Source organism: Staurois parvus, unplaced genomic scaffold (assembly GCF_062004578.1).
Source record: "Staurois parvus isolate SC_StPar_1 unplaced genomic scaffold, SC_StPar_1.0 ptg001130l, whole genome shotgun sequence".
Lineage (NCBI taxonomy): Eukaryota > Metazoa > Chordata > Amphibia > Anura > Ranidae > Staurois > Staurois parvus.
Window position 1 is genome coordinate 1,966,707 of NW_028318926.1, and position 13,291 is coordinate 1,979,997.

General features: G+C 49.7%; 10 non-coding genes across 10 annotated transcripts; 5 read left to right on the forward strand and 5 right to left on the reverse strand.

Moving 5' to 3' along the window:
• Positions 1 to 1,156: 1,156 nt before the first annotated feature.
• On the reverse strand, positions 1,157 to 1,230 carry TRNAN-GUU (transfer RNA asparagine (anticodon GUU)). The gene has a single exon. It is a non-coding gene; the product is annotated as a tRNA-Asn (tRNA).
• Positions 1,231 to 2,176: 946 nt separating this feature from the next.
• Positions 2,177 to 2,248, forward strand: TRNAG-UCC (transfer RNA glycine (anticodon UCC)). Its single transcript has one exon. It is a non-coding gene; the product is annotated as a tRNA-Gly (tRNA).
• Positions 2,249 to 3,696: 1,448 nt separating this feature from the next.
• Positions 3,697 to 3,770, reverse strand: TRNAN-GUU (transfer RNA asparagine (anticodon GUU)). The gene has a single exon. It is a non-coding gene; the product is annotated as a tRNA-Asn (tRNA).
• Positions 3,771 to 3,912: 142 nt separating this feature from the next.
• TRNAY-GUA (transfer RNA tyrosine (anticodon GUA)) lies at positions 3,913 to 3,999 on the reverse strand. The gene is given in 2 exon segments: positions 3,913 to 3,948; positions 3,963 to 3,999. It is a non-coding gene; the product is annotated as a tRNA-Tyr (tRNA).
• Positions 4,000 to 4,378: 379 nt separating this feature from the next.
• On the forward strand, positions 4,379 to 4,451 carry TRNAK-CUU (transfer RNA lysine (anticodon CUU)). Its single transcript has one exon. It is a non-coding gene; the product is annotated as a tRNA-Lys (tRNA).
• A 265-nt stretch (positions 4,452 to 4,716) lies between these two features.
• On the forward strand, positions 4,717 to 4,788 carry TRNAG-UCC (transfer RNA glycine (anticodon UCC)). Its single transcript has one exon. It is a non-coding gene; the product is annotated as a tRNA-Gly (tRNA).
• A 2,404-nt stretch (positions 4,789 to 7,192) lies between these two features.
• TRNAN-GUU (transfer RNA asparagine (anticodon GUU)) lies at positions 7,193 to 7,266 on the reverse strand. Its single transcript has one exon. It is a non-coding gene; the product is annotated as a tRNA-Asn (tRNA).
• Positions 7,267 to 8,212: 946 nt separating this feature from the next.
• TRNAG-UCC (transfer RNA glycine (anticodon UCC)) lies at positions 8,213 to 8,284 on the forward strand. Its single transcript has one exon. It is a non-coding gene; the product is annotated as a tRNA-Gly (tRNA).
• A 2,404-nt stretch (positions 8,285 to 10,688) lies between these two features.
• TRNAN-GUU (transfer RNA asparagine (anticodon GUU)) lies at positions 10,689 to 10,762 on the reverse strand. Its single transcript has one exon. It is a non-coding gene; the product is annotated as a tRNA-Asn (tRNA).
• Positions 10,763 to 11,708: 946 nt separating this feature from the next.
• On the forward strand, positions 11,709 to 11,780 carry TRNAG-UCC (transfer RNA glycine (anticodon UCC)). The gene has a single exon. It is a non-coding gene; the product is annotated as a tRNA-Gly (tRNA).
• Positions 11,781 to 13,291: the final 1,511 nt, after the last annotated feature.

Below are 13,291 nucleotides of genomic sequence, written 5' to 3' on the forward strand. Positions count from 1 at the left end.
TGACGTCCTGACCGGTTTCAGGCCCTCAGGTCGACCCACCTGGGGCCGCATAGCAGCCTGCTCCAGGCGAGGCAGCCTGCCTCCAGCCCAACTGTTCGGCCCTCTCCCAGGAAAGACGCTGAGCCCATGTGCTGGCAGAACATACATGCCACTCCCAGCATGCGACTGGAATGCCCCCCCTTGCAAATGGCCAGGGCTGTATCCATATTCATGCTGTTCGTTTGCCTAGCCCCCACCCATGTTCTGGAAAGCTCTCACAGCTTCCCGAAGGCGGGAAGAACTCTGACAAACTCAAACAACATCAGAGAATCATCAGCAGACCTGACTAATCCATCGCAGCACTCTGTTAAGCAGAATACCACACTGAATTTACCTGACAGCCTCTCTGGTAAGCAGAGGCCAACTATACAAATCCTAGCACATGACGAGGAGGGTGCTACCGGGACATCTCAGGAGGGCTTTGAAAGCTTGTGGCTACCCAGACTGGGTCTTGGTTAAAACCTCCGCAAGCTCAGGAAAACAAACTGGGGAGAAGCAGAACACTTGGAGAAATATAGTCATCCCGTATGGAACTGGAGTGTCGGAAAAACTCAGAAGGATCTTTAAGAAACATTGCATCCCTGTGTAGTTCAAGGCCAGCAATACACTGGGACACAAGCTTGTCCAGCCACACTATCTGTCTTCCACATTATTAACACCTCTCTCCAGGCGATTTGACAACAATTGACGCCTTTAGCCAGGTCAATCTAGGCACTATTAGCTATGCAGGCTTCCTGACACCCAACAAGGGGATGATGTAACTTGAAAAAGGGCGCCTCCACAATTCTCACACCTCCCCTCCTGTTCCTGGACAATCAACATCTACACATTCCATGGTAATTGGACTAAGGCCTCTTCAGGTGTGAATAGAAATGCTGGGGTTTGTTCCTGAGAGTCAGCGGAAGCGAAGAAGAGGCTTGACTAAACTAGGAAAGATCTTCAACATTCCAGAACAAGACCAATTGAATGCGACATATTACTAGTCCGTTTTCAAGGAATGTGGTGAGCGAAGGCTCAATTGGCAGCCGTGTGAGGCGAGCCAAAGGAGATGCTTTGTCTTCCTAGGTGGGTGTCAGACTTGGCAGCAGTCCCGGCTAAGGTAATGAGAAAACGTGAGCGTCCCTGGGTGGGCTCGAACCACCAACCTTTCGGTTAACAGCCGAACGCGCTAACCGATTGCGCCACAGAGACCACACATGGAGCGTGCTTGAACTGGCCCGAAGGAGAAATGAAAGATCAACTCAAGGTGCCTAAAAAGCTTCCCAATTGCACATTTGTAGAGATGAGGGATTGCCTTCTTTCTAAAAGGGAGAGATGCGGGCTAAAAAGCCCTTCCTTCGAGCCGGAATTGAACCAGCGACCTAAGGATTGCTACTTCATCTACTACAGTTCTCCGCTCTACCAGCTGAGCTATCGAAGGGAACTCAGATGGGTGTGGTAACACATGAGCCCTTGAATGCAAAGCCAGTGCTGAACACTTTGCATTTGACCTTCTAGGTTGAGGTATTGCTTGATGCCGCCTCGGCCGATAAGGGCAGATGCCTAGGCAGACGTTATGTGGGAGGCTACGGCTTGACGTATTGCAAAGAGAGAAAAGGGTTTGTAAAGAGCCAGCGCATTTTGTTGTGATCCTCCAAAGTCCCGGCAAAAATGGTGATGTACCCTGTGTCTTGACAGCAAGTGAGCAGAATAGTACTTGGAAGCACATTGAGTTTAGCCAAAGGAATTGTGGCGAAAGCTAGGAAAGAGTGGTCAGAGCCTGCTAGCTGCAAGAGGCCTCAAAGCAGCAGAGTGTGGTAGCCCGGCTAGCTCAGTCGGTAGAGCATGAGACTCTTAATCTCAGGGTCGTGGGTTCGAGCCCCACATTGGGCGTGCCTTTTTTTGGCCGAGTCAAAGGCCTTTGCAAAAGGTGTCAGTATCTCCAGTTCCTTCAAGCGCACTGCACAATCACACCTTTACCATATCTACTGGCTTGGCTTCCTTTCTCTCCACCAATGGGGAAATATTTCTAGCTCATCTTCCTAGAGGTGACTTGGTACGCCAGCAAATGGACCTTGCGCAGCAGGGGGTCTGTGGAGTCAATGTCATGGATGGCCTTAGTTCTACACAGCCAGCAGCATGCTTGCTGCACAGCCTTGCGTTGGTGGTATAGTGGTGAGCATAGCTGCCTTCCAAGCAGTTGACCCGGGTTCGATTCCCGGCCAACGCAGTCTTCTTCTTCTTTGCGCCCTTGACAAAAGAGCACAGGGCCAAAGCTCCTTCAACAAAGCTCCTAAGATGTCTTGCCTTAGTGACAACAGTGCAAATATTCCGCCGCATCCCAACAGGCTCCGGCCTCATGCTTTAACTCGCTCAAGGAGTACAGCATTATCCAGGGACAAGGTTCAGGCATTTCAAACACCGATTCACAAACAATCAACTCTGGCACACACAGCATTGCTAAGTAGCTGGCTACCATTCCAACACCCTCAAATGGCAAGATAACTGGCAGCATTTTGAAGAATGCTAAAGAATTTCTCAACGAGGAATGTAGACTGAAGTCGGAGACAGAAGAAACAAGCATGTCCCATGATGTCATAGGCCTTTTCACTTGGATACGCTTTGCGGAGGCTATTGACATTGTGGGAAACATCTGAAATAAGGGAAGACTCTTGACAGCCAAAAAGAACTAAAGCTTGACCAAGTGCATTCATTGCTGGCCCTTTGACTCAAGCAAGCCCATTTCAAGTACCCCAATGACTTTTACAGACAGAAACACGCCGCTGCCATGGGATCACTTGTATTTCCCATTGTAGCTAACCTGTGCATGGAGCAGCTGGACAAGAGAGACTTGAATTGTTCCATGGGGAAAAGACCAAGTCGTTTGTTAAGGCATGTGGATTATACTTGGCTGGAGAGTAGAGCATCAGAAACACAAGCTTTTAGTGAACGCATCAAGTCAGCGGACCAATACATCAAGTGTACACGGGAAGAGGCACTGAATAGCAAATGACCCCTTTTGGACGGCGTCTTACAAGGCAAGGAAGGGGCTGACTTGGGCAGGGAGGTCTCCAGGATACCTACCCACACAGACCGCTATCTGCCTTTTGACTCAGAAGGATCTTTAAGAAACATTGCATCCCTGTGTAGTTCAAGGCCAGCAATACACTGGGACACAAGCTTGTCCAGCCACACTATCTGTCTTCCACATTATTAACACCTCTCTCCAGGCGATTTGACAACAATTGACGCCTTTAGCCAGGTCAATCTAGGCACTATTAGCTATGCAGGCTTCCTGACACCCAACAAGGGGATGATGTAACTTGAAAAAGGGCGCCTCCACAATTCTCACACCTCCCCTCCTGTTCCTGGACAATCAACATCTACACATTCCATGGTAATTGGACTAAGGCCTCTTCAGGTGTGAATAGAAATGCTGGGGTTTGTTCCTGAGAGTCAGCGGAAGCGAAGAAGTGGCTTGACTAAACTAGGAAAGATCTTCAACATTCCAGAACAAGAGCAATTGAATGCGACATATTACTAGTCCGTTTTCAAGGAATGTGGTGAGCGAAGGCTCAATTGGCAGCCGTGTGAGGCGAGCCAAAGGAGATGCTTTGTCTTCCTAGGTGGGTGTCAGACTTGGCAGCGGTCCCGGCTAAGGTAATGAGAAAACGTGAGCGTCCCTGGGTGGGCTCGAACCACCAACCTTTCGGTTAACAGCCGAACGCGCTAACCGATTGCGCCACAGAGACCACACATGGAGCGTGCTTGAACTGGCCCGAAGGAGAAATGAAAGATCAACTCAAGGTGCCTAAAAAGCTTCCCAATTGCACATTTGTAGAGATGAGGGATTGCCTTCTTTCTAAAAGGGAGAGACGCGGGCTAAAAAGCCCTTCCTTCGAGCCGGAATTGAACCAGCGACCTAAGGATTGCTACTTCATCTACTACAGTCCTCCGCTCTACCAGCTGAGCTATCGAAGGGAACTCAGATGGGTGTGGTAACACATGAGCCCTTGAATGCAAAGCCAGTGCTGAACACTTTGCATTTGACCTTCTAGGTTGAGGTATTGCTTGATGCCGCCTCGGCCGATAAGGGCAGATGCCTAGGCAGACGTTATGTGGGAGGCTACGGCTTGACGTATTGCAAAGAGAGAAAAGGGTTTGTAAAGAGCCAGCGCATTTTGTTGTGATCCTCCAAAGTCCCGGCAAAAATGGTGATGTACCCTGTGCCTTGACAGCAAGTGAGCAGAATAGTGCTTGGAAGCACATTGAGTTTAGCCAAAGGAATTGTGGCGAAAGCTAGGAAAGAGTGGTCAGAGCCTGCTAGCTGCAAGAGGCCTCAAAGTAGCAGAGTGTGGTAGCCCAGCTAGCTCAGTCGGTAGAGCATGAGACTCTTAATCTCAGGGTCGTGGGTTCGAGCCCCACGTTGGGCGTGCCTTTTTTTGGCCGAGTCAAAGGCCTTTGCAAAAGGTGTCAGTATCTCCAGTTCCTTCAAGCGCACTGCACAATCACACCTTTACCATATCTACTGGCTTGGCTTCCTTTCTCTCCACCAATGGGGAAATATTTCTAGCTCATCTTCCTAGAGGTGACTTGGTACGCCAGCAAATGGACCTTGCGCAGCAGGGGGTCTGTGGAGTCAATGTCATGGATGGCCTTAGTTCTACACAGCCAGCAGCATGCTTGCTGCACAGCCTTGCGTTGGTGGTATAGTGGTGAGCATAGCTGCCTTCCAAGCAGTTGACCCGGGTTCGATTCCCGGCCAACGCAGTCTTCTTCTTCTTTGCGCCCTTGACAAAAGAGCACAGGGCCAAAGCTCCTTCAACAAAGCTCCTAAGATGTCTTGCCTTAGTGACAACAGTGCAAATATTCCGCCGCATCCCAACAGGCTCCGGCCTCATGCTTTAACTCGCTCAAGGAGTACAGCATTATCCAGGGACAAGGTTCAGGCATTTCAAACACCGATTCACAAACAATCAACTCTGGCACACACAGCATTGCTAAGTAGCTGGCTACCATTCCAACACCCTCAAATGGCAAGATAACTGGCAGCATTTTGAAGAATGCTAAAGAATTTCTCAACGAGGAATGTAGACTGAAGTCGGAGACAGAAGAAACAAGCATGTCCCATGATGTCATAGGCCTTTTCACTTGGATACGCTTTGCGGAGGCTATTGACATTGTGGGAAACATCTGAAATAAGGGAAGACTCTTGACAGCCAAAAAGAACTAAAGCTTGACCAAGTGCATTCATTGCTGGCCCTTTGACTCAAGCAAGCCCATTTCAAGTACCCCAATGACTTTTACAGACAGAAACACACCGCTGCCATGGGATCACTTGTATTTCCCATTGTAGCTAACCTGTGCATGGAGCAGCTGGACAAGAGAGACTTGAATTGTTCCATGGGGAAAAGACCAAGTCGTTTGTTAAGGCATGTGGATTATACTTGGCTGGAGAGTAGAGCATCAGAAACACAAGCTTTTAGTGAACGCATCAAGTCAGCGGACCAATACATCAAGTGTACACGGGAAGAGGCACTGAATAGCAAATGACCCCTTTTGGACGGCGTCTTACAAGGCAAGGAAGGGGCTGACTTGGGCAGGGAGGTCTCCAGGATACCTACCCACACAGACCGCTATCTGCCTTTTGACTCACACCACCCACTGGAACACAAGCTGGGGGTTCTTAGGACTCTGCAATATATCCGGCTGACATGGTAGCAACAAAAAGAGTCTAAAGACAAAAGAACACAGATGTAACGCCACCCTTGCCAGGGACGCTGGCATGTTTGCCCCGGTTTCCCTTTACTTCGCCCCGCAGCCAGGCACAGTGTATTTCTTCAGCCACATACACACACGCGCAAACGCTCCTTGTCTTCAATGACCGCACTTGGGGATGTTTGTTTTTGGATTTTTCTTGTAGAGCTGGGGATAGGGATGGGGAATTGTAGTGGGATACTGCAAAATTAGAACTTTTCACACTGAGGACATCTAGCTGATCTCTTAGTTAAGCGGTATTGACGTCCTGACCGGTTTCAGGCCCTCAGGTCGACCCACCTGGGGCCGCATAGCAGCCTGCTCCAGGCGAGGCAGCCTGCCTCCAGCCCAACTGTTCGGCCCTCTCCCAGGAAAGACGCTGAGCCCATGTGCTGGCAGAACATACATGCCACTCCCAGCATGCGACTGGAATGCCCCCCCTTGCAAATGGCCAGGGCTGTATCCATATTCATGCTGTTCGTTTGCCTAGCCCCCACCCATGTTCTGGAAAGCTCTCACAGCTTCCCGAAGGCGGGAAGAACTCTGACAAACTCAAACAACATCAGAGAATCATCAGCAGACCTGACTAATCCATCGCAGCACTCTGTTAAGCAGAATACCACACTGAATTTACCTGACAGCCTCTCTGGTAAGCAGAGGCCAACTATACAAATCCTAGCACATGACGAGGAGGGTGCTACCGGGACATCTCAGGAGGGCTTTGAAAGCTTGTGGCTACCCAGACTGGGTCTTGGTTAAAACCTCCGCAAGCTCAGGAAAACAAACTGGGGAGAAGCAGAACACTTGGAGAAATATAGTCATCCCGTATGGAACTGGAGTGTCGGAAAAACTCAGAAGGATCTTTAAGAAACATTGCATCCCTGTGTAGTTCAAGGCCAGCAATACACTGGGACACAAGCTTGTCCAGCCACACTATCTGTCTTCCACATTATTAACACCTCTCTCCAGGCGATTTGACAACAATTGACGCCTTTAGCCAGGTCAATCTAGGCACTATTAGCTATGCAGGCTTCCTGACACCCAACAAGGGGATGATGTAACTTGAAAAAGGGCGCCTCCACAATTCTCACACCTCCCCTCCTGTTCCTGGACAATCAACATCTACACATTCCATGGTAATTGGACTAAGGCCTCTTCAGGTGTGAATAGAAATGCTGGGGTTTGTTCCTGAGAGTCAGCGGAAGCGAAGAAGTGGCTTGACTAAACTAGGAAAGATCTTCAACATTCCAGAACAAGAGCAATTGAATGCGACATATTACTAGTCCGTTTTCAAGGAATGTGGTGAGCGAAGGCTCAATTGGCAGCCGTGTGAGGCGAGCCAAAGGAGATGCTTTGTCTTCCTAGGTGGGTGTCAGACTTGGCAGCGGTCCCGGCTAAGGTAATGAGAAAACGTGAGCATCCCTGGGTGGGCTCGAACCACCAACCTTTCGGTTAACAGCCGAACGCGCTAACCGATTGCGCCACAGAGACCACACATGGAGCGTGCTTGAACTGGCCCGAAGGAGAAATGAAAGATGAACTCAAGGTGCCTAAAAAGCTTCCCAATTGCACATTTGTAGAGATGAGGGATTGCCTTCTTTCTAAAAGGGAGAGACGCGGGCTAAAAAGCCCTTCCTTCGAGCCGGAATTGAACCAGCGACCTAAGGATTGCTACTTCATCTACTACAGTTCTCCGCTCTACCAGCTGAGCTATCGAAGGGAACTCAGATGGGTGTGGTAACACATGAGCCCTTGAATGCAAAGCCAGTGCTGAACACTTTGCATTTGACCTTCTAGGTTGAGGTATTGCTTGATGCTGCCTCGGCCGATAAGGGCAGATGCCTAGGCAGACGTTATGTGGGAGGCTACGGCTTGACGTATTGCAAAGAGAGAAAAGGGTTTGTAAAGAGCCAGCGCATTTTGTTGTGATCCTCCAAAGTCCCGGCAAAAATGGTGATGTACCCTGTGTCTTGACAGCAAGTGAGCAGAATAGTACTTGGAAGCACATTGAGTTTAGCCAAAGGAATTGTGGCGAAAGCTAGGAAAGAGTGGTCAGAGCCTGCTAGCTGCAAGAGGCCTCAAAGCAGCAGAGTGTGGTAGCCCGGCTAGCTCAGTCGGTAGAGCATGAGACTCTTAATCTCAGGGTCGTGGGTTCGAGCCCCACATTGGGCGTGCCTTTTTTTGGCCGAGTCAAAGGCCTTTGCAAAAGGTGTCAGTATCTCCAGTTCCTTCAAGCGCACTGCACAATCACACCTTTACCATATCTACTGGCTTGGCTTCCTTTCTCTCCACCAATGGGGAAATATTTCTAGCTCATCTTCCTAGAGGTGACTTGGTACGCCAGCAAATGGACCTTGCGCAGCAGGGGGTCTGTGGAGTCAATGTCATGGATGGCCTTAGTTCTACACAGCCAGCAGCATGCTTGCTGCACAGCCTTGCGTTGGTGGTATAGTGGTGAGCATAGCTGCCTTCCAAGCAGTTGACCCGGGTTCGATTCCCGGCCAACGCAGTCTTCTTCTTCTTTGCGCCCTTGACAAAAGAGCACAGGGCCAAAGCTCCTTCAACAAAGCTCCTAAGATGTCTTGCCTTAGTGACAACAGTGCAAATATTCCGCCGCATCCCAACAGGCTCCGGCCTCATGCTTTAACTCGCTCAAGGAGTACAGCATTATCCAGGGACAAGGTTCAGGCATTTCAAACACCGATTCACAAACAATCAACTCTGGCACACACAGCATTGCTAAGTAGCTGGCTACCATTCCAACACCCTCAAATGGCAAGATAACTGGCAGCATTTTGAAGAATGCTAAAGAATTTCTCAACGAGGAATGTAGACTGAAGTCGGAGACAGAAGAAACAAGCATGTCCCATGATGTCATAGGCCTTTTCACTTGGATACGCTTTGCGGAGGCTATTGACATTGTGGGAAACATCTGAAATAAGGGAAGACTCTTGACAGCCAAAAAGAACTAAAGCTTGACCAAGTGCATTCATTGCTGGCCCTTTGACTCAAGCAAGCCCATTTCAAGTACCCCAATGACTTTTACAGACAGAAACACGCCGCTGCCATGGGATCACTTGTATTTCCCATTGTAGCTAACCTGTGCATGGAGCAGCTGGACAAGAGAGACTTGAATTGTTCCATGGGGAAAAGACCAAGTCGTTTGTTAAGGCATGTGGATTATACTTGGCTGGAGAGTAGAGCATCAGAAACACAAGCTTTTAGTGAACGCATCAAGTCAGCGGACCAATACATCAAGTGTACACGGGAAGAGGCACTGAATAGCAAATGACCCCTTTTGGACGGCGTCTTACAAGGCAAGGAAGGGGCTGACTTGGACAGGGAGGTCTCCAGGATACCTACCCACACAGACCGCTATCTGCCTTTTGACTCACACCACCCACTGGAACACAAGCTGGGGGTTCTTAGGACTCTGCAATATATCCGGCTGACATGGTAGCAACAAAAAGAGTCTAAAGACAAAAGAACACAGATGTAACGCCACCCTTGCCAGGGACGCTGGCATGTTTGCCCCGGTTTCCCTTTACTTCGCCCCGCAGCCAGGCACAGTGTATTTCTTCAGCCACATACACACACGCGCAAACGCTCCTTGTCTTCAATGACCGCACTTGGGGATGTTTGTTTTTGGAGTTTTCTTGTAGAGCTGGGGATAGGGATGGGGAATTGTAGTGGGATACTGCAAAATTAGAACTTTTCACACTGAGGACATCTAGCTGATCTCTTAGTTAAGCGGTATTGACGTCCTGACCGGTTTCAGGCCCTCAGGTCGACCCACCTGGGGCCGCATAGCAGCCTGCTCCAGGCGAGGCAGCCTGCCTCCAGCCCAACTGTTCGGCCCTCTCCCAGGAAAGACGCTGAGCCCATGTGCTGGCAGAACATACATGCCACTCCCAGCATGCGACTGGAATGCCCCCCCTTGCAAATGGCCAGGGCTGTATCCATATTCATGCTGTTCGTTTGCCTAGCCCCCACCCATGTTCTGGAAAGCTCTCACAGCTTCCCGAAGGCGGGAAGAACTCTGACAAACTCAAACAACATCAGAGAATCATCAGCAGACCTGACTAATCCATCGCAGCACTCTGTTAAGCAGAATACCACACTGAATTTACCTGACAGCCTCTCTGGTAAGCAGAGGCCAACTATACAAATCCTAGCACATGACTAGGAGGGTGCTACCGGGACATCTCAGGAGGGCTTTGAAAGCTTGTGGCTACCCAGACTGGGTCTTGGTTAAAACCTCCGCAAGCTCAGGAAAACAAACTGGGGAGAAGCAGAACACTTGGAGAAATATAGTCATCCCGTATGGAACTGGAGTGTCGGAAAAACTCAGAAGGATCTTTAAGAAACATTGCATCCCTGTGTAGTTCAAGGCCAGCAATACACTGGGACACAAGCTTGTCCAGCCACACTATCTGTCTTCCACATTATTAACACCTCTCTCCAGGCGATTTGACAACAATTGACGCCTTTAGCCAGGTCAATCTAGGCACTATTAGCTATGCAGGCTTCCTGACACCCAACAAGGGGATGATGTAACTTGAAAAAGGGCGCCTCCACAATTCTCACACCTCCCCTCCTGTTCCTGGACAATCAACATCTACACATTCCATGGTAATTGGACTAAGGCCTCTTCAGGTGTGAATAGAAATGCTGGGGTTTGTTCCTGAGAGTCAGCGGAAGCGAAGAAGTGGCTTGACTAAACTAGGAAAGATCTTCAACATTCCAGAACAAGAGCAATTGAATGCGACATATTACTAGTCCGTTTTCAAGGAATGTGGTGAGCGAAGGCTCAATTGGCAGCCGTGTGAGGCTAGCCAAAGGAGATGCTTTGTCTTCCTAGGTGGGTGTCAGACTTGGCAGCGGTCCCGGCTAAGGTAATGAGAAAATGTGAGCGTCCCTGGGTGGGCTCGAACCACCAACCTTTCGGTTAACAGCCGAACGCGCTAACCGATTGCGCCACAGAGACCACACATGGAGCGTGCTTGAACTGGCCCGAAGGAGAAATGAAAGATCAACTCAAGGTGCCTAAAAAGCTTCCCAATTGCACATTTGTAGAGATGAGGGATTGCCTTCTTTCTAAAAGGGAGAGACGCGGGCTAAAAAGCCCTTCCTTCGAGCCGGAATTGACCAGCGACCTAAGGATTGCTACTTCATCTACTACAGTCCTCCGCTCTACCAGCTGAGCTATCGAAGGGAACTCAGATGGGTGTGGTAACACATGAGCCCTTGAATGCAAAGCCAGTGCTGAACACTTTGCATTTGACCTTCTAGGTTGAGGTATTGCTTGATGCCGCCTCGGCCGATAAGGGCAGATGCCTAGGCAGACGTTATGTGGGAGGCTACGGCTTGACGTATTGCAAAGAGAGAAAAGGGTTTGTAAAGAGCCAGCGCATTTTGTTGTGATCCTCCAAAGTCCCGGCAAAAATGGTGATGTACCCTGTGCCTTGACAGCAAGTGAGCAGAATAGTACTTGGAAGCACATTGAGTTTAGCCAAAGGAATTGTGGCGAAAGCTAGGAAAGAGTGGTCAGAGCCTGCTAGCTGCAAGAGGCCTCAAAGCAGCAGAGTGTGGTAGCCCGGCTAGCTCAGTCGGTAGAGCATGAGACTCTTAATCTCAGGGTCGTGGGTTCGAGCCCCACATTGGGCGTGCCTTTTTTTTGGCCGAGTCAAAGGCCTTTGCAAAAGGTGTCAGTATCTCCAGTTCCTTCAAGCGCACTGCACAATCACACCTTTACCATATCTACTGGCTTGGCTTCCTTTCTCTCCACCAATGGGGAAATATTTCTAGCTCATCTTCCTAGAGGTGACTTGGTACGCCAGCAAATGGACCTTGCGCAGCAGGGGGTCTGTGGAGTCAATGTCATGGATGGCCTTAGTTCTACACAGCCAGCAGCATGCTTGCTGCACAGCCTTGCGTTGGTGGTATAGTGGTGAGCATAGCTGCCTTCCAAGCAGTTGACCCGGGTTCGATTCCCGGCCAACGCAGTCTTCTTCTTCTTTGCGCCCTTGACAAAAGAGCACAGGGCCAAAGCTCCTTCAACAAAGCTCCTAAGATGTCTTGCCTTAGTGACAACAGTGCAAATATTCCGCCGCATCCCAACAGGCTCCGGCCTCATGCTTTAACTCGCTCAAGGAGTACAGCATTATCCAGGGACAAGGTTCAGGCATTTCAAACACCGATTCACAAACAATCAACTCTGGCACACACAGCATTGCTAAGTAGCTGGCTACCATTCCAACACCCTCAAATGGCAAGATAACTGGCAGCATTTTGAAGAATGCTAAAGAATTTCTCAACGAGGAATGTAGACTGAAGTCGGAGACAGAAGAAACAAGCATGTCCCATGATGTCATAGGCCTTTTCACTTGGATACGCTTTGCGGAGGCTATTGACATTGTGGGAAACATCTGAAATAAGGGAAGACTCTTGACAGCCAAAAAGAACTAAAGCTTGACCAAGTGCATTCATTGCTGGCCCTTTGACTCAAGCAAGCCCATTTCAAGTACCCCAATGACTTTTACAGACAGAAACACACCGCTGCCATGGGATCACTTGTATTTCCCATTGTAGCTAACCTGTGCATGGAGCAGCTGGACAAGAGAGACTTGAATTGTTCCATGGGGAAAAGACCAAGTCGTTTGTTAAGGCATGTGGATTATACTTGGCTGGAGAGTAGAGCATCAGAAACACAAGCTTTTAGTGAACGCATCAAGTCAGCGGACCAATACATCAAGTGTACACGGGAAGAGGCACTGAATAGCAAATGACCCCTTTTGGACGGCGTCTTACAAGGCAAGGAAGGGGCTGACTTGGGCAGGGAGGTCTCCAGGATACCTACCCACACAGACCGCTATCTGCCTTTTGACTCACACCACCCACTGGAACACAAGCTGGGGGTTCTTAGGACTCTGCAATATATCCGGCTGACATGGTAGCAACAAAAAGAGTCTAAAGACAAAAGAACACAGATGTAACGCCACCCTTGCCAGGGACGCTGGCATGTTTGCCCCGGTTTCCCTTTACTTCGCCCCGCAGCCAGGCACAGTGTATTTCTTCAGCCACATACACACACGCGCAAACGCTCCTTGTCTTCAATGACCGCACTTGGGGATGTTTGTTTTTGGAGTTTTCTTGTAGAGCTGGGGATAGGGATGGGGAATTGTAGTGGGATACTGCAAAATTAGAACTTTTCACACTGAGGACATCTAGCTGATCTCTTAGTTAAGCGGTATTGACGTCCTGACCGGTTTCAGGCCCTCAGGTCGACCCACCTGGGGCCGCATAGCAGCCTGCTCCAGGCGAGGCAGCCTGCCTCCAGCCCAACTGTTCGGCCCTCTCCCAGGAAAGACGCTGAGCCCATGTGCTGGCAGAACATACATGCCACTCCCAGCATGCGACTGGAATGCCCCCCCTTGCAAATGGCCAGGGCTGTATCCATATTCATGCTGTTCGTTTGCCTAGCCCCCACCCATGTTCTGGAAAGCTCTCACAGCTT